General features: G+C 44.6%; 1 protein-coding gene across 3 annotated transcripts in view; it reads right to left on the bottom strand.

Annotated features, from left to right (window-relative positions):
- Positions 1-12,234, bottom strand: part of LOC100651181 (focal adhesion kinase 1) — a 38,312-nt gene extending 26,078 nt beyond the window's left edge. For 2 of the 3 annotated variants that reach the window (XM_012318742.3, XM_012318744.3), the window contains exon 1: positions 11,920-12,234. The gene's annotated coding sequence lies outside the window, so the exon portion shown is untranslated. Of the gene's footprint in view, positions 1-2,672; positions 3,018-11,919 lie in introns of those variants that run through there. The other variant, XM_012318743.3, reaches the window with a different exon arrangement.
- Positions 12,235-12,345: the final 111 nt, after the last annotated feature.

Genomic DNA, 12,345 nt, shown 5'->3' with positions numbered 1-12,345 from the left:
AACGCGAGCATAGAAGAGAGGCGTGGCCGGCCCTAAGCATTACCATCGCGACGCGTCACAGGAAACCGCACGGTTCTTCGTCTGCCTTTCGAAGGGATCCTGTGAAACGCAACCTAAGGCGCGACTTCTCTGGAAGAAAACAATCGCGCGTTATGCGCGCTCGGCATTAAAACGACTCGCCCTTTTTGGAAAGACACGAGACTGATTCGACTTGAAACTACGTGCGGTAGCTTCGAATTGGCTATACGATAATTGCAAATTAGACGTAAGTACGTAGGTGGGTGGCCCTCGTTCTACTTACCACCGAGTTATGTTTTGTTCGAAAGAATCGCGAATCTCTTTTAAAACGAGGCGGTCTAACTTTTAACGAGTCTGAAATTACGCGGCTTATATTTACCGATGAAAAAAGAACGAGTTTCGTTCTAGCTGGAACCAAAGCTCTAATAAACTTCAATGACGTCGGAACACGCGCAGTCGGAGTATAAATCTCGATCTTGGCACTGGCGCACGGTGCAATAAAACAAAGATCGCGCGTTCGTATACGATTCGCGTATTTGTATTCCAGCACGAGCACGTATCGATACCCTTGCCGCTTATAACTGGTCGCGCACGGTCGCGAGCGAGCAGAGACGAGCGAGCTGGCGAGCGAACTCGTCGGCGCGTGAACACGCGCGTACACCGCGTGTATCTCGTCGACATAGATACGCAGAAGCAACCAGCACAGAAACAAGACGCTCGTGTATATAAATAGCTAGTTAGGGTCGATGGACAGGCTAAAGGGGCGGACGCGAATCGTGAGAGTATGGATTCATTTACCTGCACCAGCGATCAGCGGATCGGTCACGCTCGTCGATAAAAAACGACTCGTTCGTCAAATTCTTGGCCGGTTTGCGCTTCCTGGTGCTAACAAAATTGCAAATGATCGTACGAATCGAATGTACGTTACAAAGTATCGTTTTAAACGCTACCGAGCATGAACGAGTCGTAAAACGAACGCGGATGATTCGAAGCTAAGACGGGTGGTGGAAAGTAACAGGGCGTGGAAGCAGAATGAAACGAGGGGTGATAGTTTGATATTGTTTCAGATTCGATAAACGAGCGAGGTGACGATATCTCGAACCTTGTTCCTTGTTCGATCATAGACGTCGAGACTTTAGACATCGAGGAAATGTCAATAATCGGTACATCGATGCAACTAGGTTCGGAGGAGAAACTGGCTCGATTTTAAAAAACAAAAATACACGAAATCGTTGATCGCATTATAGTCGGTGTGTTTATCGCCGTGGAGTGGAAACTTTCTCTATTCGGATTACGTGGCATTTTACCTGACGCGTTCTGTGAATCATTCTTCCGAGAGACGGATGGGCAAAGGCATAGTGGCATCGATCTAAAAGTCGATACGAAAGAATTGTACGCGCCAGAAGGATTCCTGAATTTTGCGACGAAAACGTCGCCCGTGTCCTATTTCTTCTTTCTGTTTCGTTCAATCCACGTGACAGTTGGGGGGAAACGAAGCGGCGAATGAAACGAACGTCAAACGCTAGGCTGGCAACCGTTTCGTTCGGTCGAAGCCGAATCGATCGACTGATCTCGTCATCCGACCGTGCCCAGCATTCCCGTTAGACGCTTACGTACTGTCTATGAATGTCGGTTGAAACTGAGAAAACAAAATCGTCGAAGAAATCGTAGGTGTAAATTCATGGAAGAACTAATTGTACGCGATCGAGGTCTTCGAACTTGCGTTTTCCCGATTGTTTCGTCGCGTGAAAAGCCGACGGAGAATGGCGAGCAACAACGACGACATCGACGACAAGCTTGTGTGTCGTGAAGAGGTTTTCAGTTGACCAACGTGTATACGTATAACGCACGTCGACGAGACGCGTATTGTGCTCGGGTGAAATGCGAGCAAACAGTTGGATGCCGCACTAGCGAAAGTTTGCCGTGACAGAAAGCTCCGATAAGACTACGAGGAAGCGCCGTTTATCGAAAATCAGACGACAGACTGTGCGAGAGCCACGAGTAGGCCACGGACATCGTGGAAAACTGCCAACCCTTTGCCGAGATAATAGCACGGCAATCGAACCTCCGACGTTTGTCGATGTAAATAAAAATATTCTCTAACTTTACGTAAGATACGCGAGTAAGCATTGCTAGAAGCATGACAACGATGACGAGTTTTATATACCGAAGAAGAAATGATCGTTTCTCGTTGCAACGATGAAGGCGTGACAACGTCCTTATTACTTCACACGGAATTAACGCCACTTTGTGCGGCTTCTAGCGGCCCCAAAATGGACATAAAGAGACGGTAAAAATACGACGATTATTTTCGGAACGAGTCATGGAAGCCGGTTGCACCAATCACGAACCTCTGGCTCCGACCAAGCTGGTGGACTACGCGTACGTTGCTAACCATAATACTATTAATTTTCAACGGTTTCTTCCCGCCACGCTAGTTAGGCGCGTTCCTCAATCAAGACCATTTCGATGCATTTCGCTCCAATTATTTCGGTCTATCTGCTAATTGCACTTCGCTCAATACTTTATCGGCTCTTTCGACCCCGTTGGAAATTCTGCTGCACATCTCCACCAAAATCCCTCGATCGCTCACGATCGAAACGAAACCTCTAATTAAAACGTTTCTATCAGGCATGATCACTCGTATCGTTTACCTTGGATGATCCCGATTGATTCGCGCGCGATCGATGCTAGCAATCTCATTGGTTAAACCGGAGACACTAGTGACCACTCTGTTATCGAAGTTACCCCCGCGAAACGTTCCGCGTAATCGGTGACACGTTCCGGCGCGAGATCGCGGCAGCCGATCGACGTCTATCACTGGCAATCGGTCGACTGATAACTCGATGACGCTTCGTTGAATGGCGCGAAGCGGAAGATCGAACAGCGACGTCGAGAGGAAAAAAACGCGAGATAGAACGCGACGGAAGACGAAAGACGGAGGGTGTGGGCCTCGTTTCTTTCGCCTCTTCGATGTAAGCAGCCTTGCAGCGAACCAGCGACTGTCTCTTCTCTATGAGAAGCTACCGTGTCTCTCACACACGCACTTTTCGCTCACGCACTTCGCTCTCTATCCCTCTCCATTTGCTTGCTCCTCCCTCTCTGTTTCTCTCTCTCACTCTCTCTCTCTCTCTTTCTCTCTCCCCCTCCCTCTCTCTCTCTCAGGCCGCTGCTCCCTCGCACCAGTTAACTCTACCGTTCCCTTGCACTGACGCGCAACGGACCCTTCATCCTCATCGCTCTCACCGTTTCTCTACTCTTCTTACTCTCTCCATTCGTTCTTTCTTCGCCGACTACGCTTTCGTTGCTCTCTCGTTCACGCACTTCGTGCCTCTCTCTCTTTCTTTCTTCATTACCGATCCTCGCCGCCGTGATCGTTCTCTTTCCTTCGCACATGCGACGAGCGTGCGAGCATACGGGAATCTTCGCGCGTTCACCTTTTTACCTTACGGCCGCTTGATTATTTGCTCATCCATGAAACGAAGAAAGTGTGCGTGAACGCCGCTCGGCTATTGAACATCGCGGGGGTAGCTGCATGGCATGGTCGGGGCGATACGCGACGACACCTTCCGACAGGTGTTGCCGTGCGACAACCTCGCCGATGCACGTCGAGCACGTGGGGCAGCCTGCTTCAGACATGCCTCGATACCTTCGATGAGTAATAACGAACCGTTGTAGCGCTGTATTATTTGAGATCGGGAAATCGCAGAAAGCTGACTCGGGTCGTTGAAATATACTCGTATTACGAATTTAATCGTCACTTCCACTGATTTTCGATGATATCATTTGGATAATGGAAATTGAGAAGCTAGATAAAATCAAAGAGCCGTGGCGCCAGGAAGCGTCGTTCCGAACGGCTAGTAAATTCATCGGCTTTTTCGTCGCGGCAACCTTCTTCCGTTCCGCTGCAAGTAAATTAATATCGATCGGGTTTGGATCGTAAGTATGGGATCCGTAAATATTTGATGTTTGCCCAAACCGGAGAGCTCACACGAAATTGAAATTCACGGATGAATTTCATTTACAAGCAGTAAGATTATCCCTGATGGAATCGTCGTCCTACCGGCCATGGCTTGTGAAGTAACGCATTTTTGACGCGTTCTTTTTCAAAGTTCCAACTTAAAAACGCGCAAACTGCGATAGCTAGATGTAAATAGGGGAAGGGTCCAGGTTTGGTTGGTTGGTTCGAATGACACGGCCATTGTCATGCGAAACTCGAAGGGGGCTCCTTTACGAGCGGCTAGCTAACGTCAAGCAGTCATGTCTGCTCTTCGGTTCGCTGGATATTAAATTCACCTAGGAATTCCACTTCTCCTTACGAACAAAGCTTCAGGGCGAGAAAAGACAGACGTGAGGCTTGGATCGTTCGTACTTTTTACGGTCCCTTAAATTTCGAGATCTCAATATACCCGCATCATCTAGTCCACATACCAGATAATCTTCGGCGCGAACAAATCGATTCGAACGACGGAATACCCTTTCTAATATGGCAAAGAAGTACAGTAACGACAAGCACAGAACAAGCTAGATAGCGACAGTTAGAAATCGTTGGTGAGTGCGAGCGATTGAAAACGGAACTAAGCAATTCGAGGGAAATGTTACACGCGAAAACAAAATTTACAAAATTTACGAAAGAAAAATCGTATATCGCGTGTCTGCGAAAGCACAGTTTGTAAGTGGAGTGCGCGCGGCGACGAAAAGAGTGATCCAAAATACAGACAAACTATCACGTGAGAGGAGACAAGTGTGGAAAAAACGTGACACGTTATTCTTTCCATCGAAAAATATTTTTGCATACTTCCCACGCAGATAGAACTTTTAAGGTGAAATGAACATTCGAAAAAGAGCTTTCACTGGCAAGAATTGAACGAAAAAATTCACGGAGCTAGACTTGTGCAATTTGTACATGGTGAAACGAGTCGAGTAGCTTTGCTCCTTTGAAAATTAGAGCAATGGAGAAGACAATAGAAAAGTGGCATATAAAACGGGAAAAGAAAAGAGGTGTTTGCACGGAGTCAATTGGTCGAGGATGGGACCACACTCGTGCGCCTACCAATGACGAAGAAACAAAGGGCAAGGAAAGAAACGCAGCATGATACCGCGTGCATCGCTTTTCTTCTTCTGCTGCCATTTCTCCCCTGCTGTTGCGTATCGCATGGAAACTCGGCTGTGTTTGAACCGCGTGTCGACACAGCTGCGAAACTTACGACAACGTGCAGCTCTTGCCTCGCTGTCCGAACGATCAGCAATGGAAATGTCTGTCGTCTGTCGGCAAACAGCCTCGTTAACGCTCCATTTTCTCCCGTGGGAGCCGGTGATTAATATTTATGCATTCCCTTCTACACTAGCTCGCGCCAGTTTCCGATCGCAAAAACCTCTCGCAAGTAACGGAGACGATCAAAGGACTAGTAATCAACAATATCGTTAGTCGATGAAAGTGTAAAGCAATTCGATATTCTTCATTGGTTGATGAAAACTGCAAGGTATAATTTTTTAGGAAAGGCTACAGATATTTCACGATTTGATTTTTAGAATAATATACAGTAATCCACGCAAATATTTCGACATTCGTAAAAACTTTTACGAAACATTTTGAAATTTCATTATCGTCGTAATGAGACACGAAATGTATTGTGCGCCACATACAGTACATATATAAAAGTCTTGTATGACTGATATCCAAATATTTTTACGACCAGTTATACATATATATTGGATATTCGCATCAGTCCGTGGCAGTTACCAGTAAAAAACAGGAAACCGAATATCTCCGAAGTTTGTGATTGGAATCTTGACTTATCCCGGTCATAAACGCGAGGTATCGTAAATACCGGACTAAAACTGCATAGAAATGATAGATCTGAGAAAAAAATAGCGTTGAAGTCACGTCCATATCATAAACTCTATCCACGTCGCGGTGCTTAACGCAGCCACGACGGTGTGCTCTCCTAAACGAGAGAAGACGAATCAATTGAAATTCATTAAAGTTCAACCTCAAACCGTGATCTCGCGTGTCCGTGGACGAATAGGACGCAACCAGAGTGCCCGTTTATCGTTATACCAATCGGCTATTAGCCGGCCGAGAATTCTTAATTCCGAACAATGGGCGTATCAGCGGCGGTTTTTCTTTCGTGGATCGCACAATAGTGACGCTGCTCAATGGTTGAGTCACCGTGTATAAACTACCTCCCACGATAAACGCGTGCAACGGTGACAACAACACCACGAACAGAAGAAAAGAGAAACGAGAAGACGAAACGGAGGCAACGTTTCACGCGGCCAGTACTTTACGCCAATTTGCGGCCTAGACATTCTGAAAAGGATGTTCCTGATAATATGGAAAACGTTGAACTCCGTGGATAAGGTCAAGCGAGTTCGTCGTTCCTCGTGTGGTTGCTTACAATGGCTAATAGGCTGCACGTAGACACACGGGCCTGTGTATACGAACAGCGAAGAAGAAAAGCACCGTGCAAACGTCTGTCTGGCTGCTTTGCACCGCTCGCACCAAGGAAAACTTTGCTAACGAAAGTACAGTAATTGCCTGGTAACTGGATCACGCTGGATGGCCAAAACGAATCACGGTTCTCTAATGCTCGTTTAAACTGCTTCGATAAGCAAACTTTCGAAAATGCCGGCTTTCGTTGCCGATTTTATGCCGAACAAATTCAATCGTACGTTCTTTCGTAATCCCTTGATGCGGAGAGTAGAGATGCCGGCAGTTATTTGTCATAATTATTTGCGAAGCTTCGCAGCGCGTAACAAAGAGAATCTAGCAACGAGGAAAAGTCGGATAAACGCGATCACAAGGGTGTGAGATAAAAGAGACCAATCAAAGAAGTAGGAAGTAAGCAACTCTTCGGTGGAGAAGACTGCGAGATGGTAAATAAATCGAACGTCTGAATAATCGTAGGACTGTCCTCGTTTTCGTTTTTCCGCCTTTTCGCGAAAGAATTGGAGCCAAAGTTCTAAAGGTATAAAAGCAGCGCCAGTGTCGAGACGCCGATTCGAGAAAATACGAGGGCGAAGAATTTTGTGCGTCGATAAAAGAAAATATCGCGCCATTCGATATAAGAACAAAGTGGAAGAAAGTAACGAATTTCTTGACGAAACCTAGTTACTCTAGTAGTAGAGAACTCATCGAATAGGCAGGAAATTAGGGGGGGAAAAAAAAGAAGAAAAAAAAGAAGATAATCGTCACAGCGATAGCAGGATCGGTCGGTAGCTACATTACAGTCGATTAGTATATCAGTAGGTAGATCGTGAAGATTAAGAGTACGTTGATTAACGAGATCGGTAATTAATTGCTCTTCTATCTCACGGACTCTACCGGAAAAGAGAAACGCGGCGCGAATCCTTGTACTTCTATCGGGAAGCAGCGTTAATTACCGTGGTAAAATTACTGATATCATCTTGGTAATCCGGTTAAGACACCGTCGACTACTGCGCAGCAAATTATTTCCACCGGAAGCTCGTACGTTTCGCGGTTGTCGTTCGTGTGTTTCTGATCATCTTTATTCTAGTAACCACTCCAAGCTATGACTCTTACGACTTGTTAACAAATGTACTCGTTTAATCTCCTATTCCTTATATTCGTGCGACACCCATGTTTGAAATATATAAAAGATTAGCATTTACTTCGATAAACGCTGATAAACGGTGAAATAAATTCGTTTCGCAACGTACCACGCTGGTTACTGTAGTCGTAAACGTTACAATATAACCGGTATTATAAATGGAATGATTACAGCTAGCAAAAGATCGTAATTAACAGCGAAGATTTATCGTATTAAAACAGTAGAAAAGATGAGAGAATTTAAGACGGACAACAACCTTATCTCTCTTGACAGCAAAGGTAAAGGACTAGCGGATAAGATAAGGACGTATCGCGAAGGATAAACAGTGGCCCATGACAATGGTAGCCGTGCACCCCGAAGCTTCCGGTTTCGCCCATGAAAATAAAGCATCCCGTGCGCTCCTGCGCGACGTTAAGATAACGGCACATTCGTGAACGAGCTCTTATCGTCTGGCTGAAATCAGGAACGAAACAGAGGGAAGAAAAAGTCGATGCGATGGGTCGCGGTGGCTCGAACCGGAGGAAAATCGACCGAGCCACCTTGTATTCAAGCGTTCGTCATTCTCGATGATCGCAACGTCGATTAATTAAGGACAGAATCGCGTGACCGGAAGTGAATGAGAACCACTCCAAGCGATCTATGTACGTAGGCGTAGTCCCGTGTTTCCAGTTTGTACGACGACTCCTCCGTAATGCTGTCGTCGATAAGAAAAATCTCCCGGAATATCACTATGGTATGGAATACTACCTGGTAGTACTACGATAACACGGGATATGTCGTTTCTATCCGAGGGTGACGAAATCGATCGAGAAATCGGATTTCATTTGAAAGTGGACGCAAGACAACGAAATGGAATTTTGTGGTTAAGCCCAAGCGTAGGTACGAGAATTCTGCAGACTCGAAATTTAATATTCGACGCCAGTCGAAGGATAGATAGTTAAGGTTACCCGATGCAGAGGCAAGTTTGGTTTGATCTGAGCGGAAAGCGCGGTGGTGGGAAGCGCGAAACAAGGGAAATACGTAGTTTCGATTACGTGTGCTCTAAGTTTCGCAGAGCATGCGCCATTAACTTCGACAATCAGTCGAAAACATATAAGAGGAAGGATCGATGGACTATCGCGCAAGAAAAATTTGCTGAACGCGCAACATTCTACGAAATATTTTTCGTGGTTAGTCGACAGCAGGAGGAAGACATCAGGTCACGATGAAAACTGCGCTCGATAAAACACGCTTCCTATTGTTTTTGTCTTTCTTTAAACAACTGTCAAAAGAATTTTTATTGCGACACAATGCGCCACTCGAAGAGAAATTTATCTGCCTTGTGTACCGGTTGAATGCTCGCAGACGGTGCATTTCGGTTCATTTATAGGCACAGAATAGGACTTACAGCGTGACAAGCGAAACCCCACTACCCCTATTTAATTCCATATTACCCTTCCTGAAAGGAAAAAAGATGAAAAAAAAAAGAGGATCCGAGATCCGGTTCGAGGTCGATTCCCTCGACTTACGCGTTCAAGGTTGGAGCGTGTGACACGACCATTAAAACACAATAGATCATTTCGAGCCGGCCGAGCTGCTATATAATTAATTTAATAGAAACGCACGCGAGACTCCACGATTGTCTTCCTTCGTATGCTCGCGCAGTGGCTTTCCCGAAATTCGAAACCCGCATGTAACGTTTCCCTCTCCAATTTATCGATACCTTAATTTTCGATACATATGTATATATGCAGCTACATAATAAAATGTCTATCGCTGCCAGCGCCTCCGCTCGTTTCATTTTGCTCGTGTAATTGCGCATAATTATGCGACATTACGCGTTCCCGATCGGTGAAACGGATGAAATTCTTCCTCCGTTCGCTGTCATATGATCGACTCATATCAAAGCGCAACGAAGTACGTAGTATCCTTATTGCAACGTAACACCGGCGTCTCTATAGCCTATGCTTTGATCCAACAAATACGCTAAACAATGTTTTACCTATGGAAATACAGTTGTTAACATTCTTGCTAATTGCTTCGATCTTTTTGCGGTAAATGTAACGCGTACGTAATATAGGGCGCATTATAGGAATTTCAGCGTAATAATATTTGCGCGGGAAATTCGAATGAATCAGAAAACGTACGTATATACCGGGCAACGATGACGGTATGCGGCAATTGGGAGCGCGAGAGCAATCTGCAGGTCAACTTGCTAGAAAATTCATTTAATAGGGAGGAACGAGACAAGGTGCCGCTACGATTGGTCGAGGACGATTGCATTGGTGTTTCTTTGTTCGTCATGCGCGCAGACAGTCGGCCCTAGATGGGTTTAAATAGAGAGAACCGAGTAATTTTTTATTCACCGACATCCAACGAAGCTGCCGCATTGCGTCTTCTTTTTCTTTCGTCCACGGATCTGAGACGAATCAGCAACACTAGCGTGGTGAACCGTTGATGTATCAGAATTTGCTTGGACATGAATTGCGTAACGGAGAGATAGTAAACCGGACAACCGAACCGAAATGTCGTTGGCACATCGTGACCTTGCTGCTGTTAAGATTAATCTCCCGTAATGAGTTATCGTGTACCGATTATGTAATTTCGTCGCCAGCCACATCGATAGGCATTACGCTCCTTTTTTCTTTTATTCCCTGTGTTCTCGCGTCGGTAGGAAGACGAGGAATGCCAGTTGCATCGGTATACGCCTCTTCTTGCCAGGGTTGTCGAGCACAGATGCACGCAAAAAGGAGAAGGTGACGAGAAAAAACGACGCGGCGCGCGAGAGAGCGTCGCGAATTCGCAAACACGTTTTCAAGAAGAGCCGCCGTGGCGAGCCTGCCGAGAGCGATCGATAAATTTAATTATGTGCGCCGACTGTTCTTTCACTAACTGCTGGAATTTTCTACGAACAATTCTCAGACTAGTTACGATGTTTCGAGGAGAAACGATAGCAGTGGTCGCATCATTAACGTCACAAATGATGATAAGATAACTAAAGGTGGCTGAAGTAAACACACCTGGAAAGATCTGGCTCGCGATCACAGACTCGTTTATAGTTACGTCATTTCCAAATTTCTGTCTGCGAGCTCATAATTTTATACAGTGGAGTGCGGTTCAAAAGGGGGAGAATAAAAACGAATGTAATTAACTGCGATGGAAGCTACAGTTATGATATGTTACTCCCCTTTTTGAATCAGTGAACGATCTATCGCGACACGTTCGATTCAATAACGTTTTAATCGTTCATTTTTCATAGATGCTTACACGTGCCACGTTGCCCACGTTTGATTTATTCTACGATAAGAGAAAATTAGTAGTTCATATTCGTAACACTGCCTGCATAATATGCTTTCGTTCATCTTCTGATTGTTTTTAAGTTCTTTCAGGAGAAGCGTGTTTTAGGTTGCTTCGCAATAACAGTGGTAACAAATGTTTTAAAGTTATATAATGTCTATGTAATAGATTCATATAATAATCTTTTTTCTTACATTTGGTTCTTATATATATATATATATCTGAAATCTAGTAAGACCAGTAGGCAGGCATCCTTGTACGTACATACGTTACAACATATTACTCACTGGTACAATACTATTATAATATATTATTGTAATATTTGTATTAGATCATTATTCTTTTATCGTTGAGTTGAGCTTTACTACCTTGTTTTGCAATTTTCTATTATGAAAAGTGAAAGAGTTGAGGGGACGATATTCGTCTGTCCCTTGCGTTTAGGCAATCCATTATCATAAGAAGAATACAATCATTTTCCTTCTTTGGAAAGCGGAAAACAAAATACACGAGCAAAGATAGGTAGGTAGAAATGAAATTTCCTGTATCAAAAAAATTATTCCAATGTCCAATCTCCGATTTCATTTACACCTAACATATCTGCATATAGTTAAACCGTTAAGCGTCCGAGTGAAAGTTTGTCGGTAGTATCGAAAAGTCAGAATTTAAAATAAATCGAGGACGGTCCCAAATGTATCGAATAGATTACGATGAACATTTTCGTCTCAATAGATCTGTGATACGCGACCTACGTAGAAAACATCTAGCAGAATGTCAGGAAGTAGGAAGCCCTTCCTGTCGCGTAACGATTATCTAAGGCATCCTATGTGTCATCCAACGAACCAACAGCAGCATTTTATGTAACACGATTCGTGTAATCGCGATCCTCTTTCGCCGGCGTAACTAACACACAGGGAGGCCTCAAAGATGGCCTCTTCTGTCGTTCGCTTATTAAATTTTATTATGCGTTATTTAAAAGCTAGGACCACATTCTTCCACGTTTCTTTCGATCGTTAGTTTGAGAATAGAACAAAGAACAGTTATTTGTACTTACGATAACGACGAATCTCGTAATATTGCAGTGATCTGCTTCGAAAGCCCTCCTGTATCCACGACAAATCCACCACCTGATCCCAAACTTTCGAGATTGGAATACACGTTTCACTAACTGAATCAATTTCACACTTGAATATTTTAATAAAAAATAAACAGACAGTGGGTGTATAATCCAAGAATAACGAAGACACTGTGTCAAAGGAGAGTTCGTAAACAATACGCGAAACACCCGGGTCACCAGAAATTCGATCGGTTGCGATCAGTTGTCGTAAACACTGGCTGCCATGCTCCCTCGGCACCTGTCAATATCAGCGTACATTACTGCCATCTTGCAGCGCCTACATTCATTGTGAATACTAGCGCTATCTACCAGTAGTCATATACAATATTTGGTTCGAAACTGTAGTATCTACTGCTGTTTTCG

The sequence above is a fragment of the Bombus terrestris genome, chromosome 4 (genome assembly GCF_910591885.1).
Source record: "Bombus terrestris chromosome 4, iyBomTerr1.2, whole genome shotgun sequence".
In the NCBI taxonomy this organism is placed as follows: domain Eukaryota; kingdom Metazoa; phylum Arthropoda; class Insecta; order Hymenoptera; family Apidae; genus Bombus; species Bombus terrestris.
The sequence above is the reverse complement of the archived record's forward strand: the minus strand, read 5'-3'. Positions and strand labels throughout refer to the sequence as shown.